Source organism: Priapulus caudatus, unplaced genomic scaffold (assembly GCF_000485595.1).
Source record: "Priapulus caudatus unplaced genomic scaffold, Priapulus_caudatus-5.0.1 Scaffold58, whole genome shotgun sequence".
NCBI classification, from domain to species: Eukaryota; Metazoa; Priapulida; class Priapulimorpha; order Priapulimorphida; family Priapulidae; genus Priapulus; species Priapulus caudatus.
In genome coordinates, this window is record NW_014577119.1 from 1,118,360 (window position 1) to 1,120,718 (window position 2,359).

At 43.7% G+C, this 2,359-nt stretch overlaps 1 long non-coding RNA gene across 1 annotated transcript in view; it reads right to left on the reverse strand.

Moving 5' to 3' along the window:
- Nucleotides 1-344: 344 nt before the first annotated feature.
- The window catches only part of LOC106821089, a 7,172-nt gene continuing 5,157 nt past the window's right edge, over nucleotides 345-2,359 (reverse strand). Inside the window, exon 3 of the long non-coding RNA XR_001395694.1 lies at nucleotides 345-357. This is a non-coding gene — a long non-coding RNA (uncharacterized LOC106821089). The remainder of the gene's footprint in view (nucleotides 358-2,359) is intronic.

A 2,359-nucleotide genomic window follows, 5' to 3' on the forward strand; every position in this document is an offset into this window, starting at 1 on the left:
GCTTCTGCAATGGCCAGAACTGCTCAATTGACCGATTATACGGCTTTATCCTATACCCAGAAGGGCTTCGTGAAAGTATTCTAAATAAGGGCAACGATTAAGTCATTGTGTCGCCGCTGCGCGGCGTTTGCGCGCTTCGCGCGTATATCCGGCTGCAGACTGTCTAGCGATAACTAGTTCTATACTATATGAACAGCGGTATCTCTAAAGCATGCAGCACACTTCACCATTTTCGTTGCTCGTACAGGCAATTTTCATCGTCGGCAATTTTTGTGGCCTTTGCCGCGTCACAGCACACGTCACCACTGAATGGTGACGTGTGCTGTTGACGGCAATTTTTGTTGCCAGATGTTGTAGCTTTAACCTATTCATATACAGTTATCAAATAAAGGAAATATATCAATTTTATCAACAGTTCTGTTGCTTAGGCCTAGGGGCCCTATATTTGTATATTTGTATTTTTGTATGTTTGTATAATTGTATATTTGTATATTTGTAATATATAAATTTTATCAACATTTCTGTTACTTAGTCTTAGGGGCCCTATATTTGTATATTTGTATTTTTGTATGTTTGTATATTTGTATATTTATATATTTGTATATTTGTATATTTGTATTTGGCCCATTTTTAAATCATTTGACGGCAGCGCTAATTTTGATTGGTCTGCGAGTGATTTTGTTGCCGATTGCCGTGGTGGCTTGGCGCACACTTCACCATAAGTTGCCACCACGAGCAATTTTCGTGGTGATAAATCAAACAGGTTTGATTCTCGGCAACTCGTGGTCACCACTAAATTTCCGTGGTGAGTGGTCGTTACCGGCCCCCGCACACTTGGCCATTTTTGTGGCGACCACGAAAATTGCCTGTACGAGCAACGAAAATGGTGAAGTGTGCTGCCAGCTTTAGCTTATACGCAGTCCACTATCACGATCACGGATAACAGACGGTCATAAGAAACTCATCATTACACATGCAGGTAAATGAAGCCATACACGTGTCCCTGTCACACAGACTATATAGCCTTTTAAGTTATTAAAGTGATTACGTCACTGTAAATAGTAAAAGTTAAAAGAAATATGTCCACTTTTTCACCATAACATTACACACACCTGTCTCTCTTCTCCTTACTCTCACTACTTTTTTGTCCTCCCACACCCCTCAACTCTCTCTCTTTTGTCTCCTCTCTTCTCCCTACCGTAACTCCCGGGACCCTCGCTTTCTCTCTCGCCTTCTCCCCGCGGCATGTCAGCGAGAACCAAGGCACAGTTGCTGGTTGCGCGTTGCCCATACGCGAAGTACGGAACGAGGTGCATGTAACATTTTAACGAAATTTTTAAAACATATAAATAAATAAATAAATAAATAAATGACATAAATAACTAAACCTAACTAAATAAAAAAATAAATAAAAAAAAAATTATGGCTTCAGCTGATAAAAAGCTGTAGAGTGGTCGAGCGGTGGGTGGTGATGAGCGACATCGTCGGAAATTAAGGCAGGAAACCGCCGCCGCAGTCGGCGGCTGCCCGGTCACTGAAGGAGACGCCAGGACACCGGTAAACAGGAAGCGCTGTTGCGCCGGTAAGTGAGGAAATACAGTGTATGCATGACGCAGTGCGACTCTGAGACGGCGGTAGTGGCGGAGCTGGTTTAATTGCCATACCCGTTAGTAGGCTATGCGCATACAAGGTTCCTCGCTGGCTTGCACACGCACGCACGCACGCACGCACGCACGCACGCTGCTGCGCGCAGCGCACACACACTTTTACGTATAGTCTTTTACTCTACTGATGCTGTCGGACTGTGAGTGGCTACCGGCTTGTTTTCGGTACTGTAGCACGGCGTTTTAGCTTTGAGATGGCAGACATGGCGGAATTGGCACTTACTCATGCAAAATTGCTTCAGCACGGCGCCGGCGATGACCAGAATACATTAGTCATTACTTAAGAGCACACGCCACACATAATTCACGTCGCTCTGATTACGCAAATTCCGACTGTGGACAGAATGCATTTTAGAATAGCTACACAATTAGGAGCACAACATAATTCACCAGTGGACATAATGCATTTCAGAAATGGTACGAACACAGTACTTCACAAGAATGCGCACTGCGCGATTTATCAAACGGCCATCATTAAAGGCCGTCGCACCCTACCCCAAATCCGGTCCGATTTAAAAAATTCTTATTCGTTTGTAAAATCGGCTCAATCGCGACGCCTCTCGATAAACACGGCGACACCTATCGATAAAATGTGATTGTCATAATTAAACTACGATAAAATGTAAATGTCATGTGAACGGGCCGATTTCAGACATATGTGGCTGTCAAGAGAATCGCTTCAAAATAATTCGGTC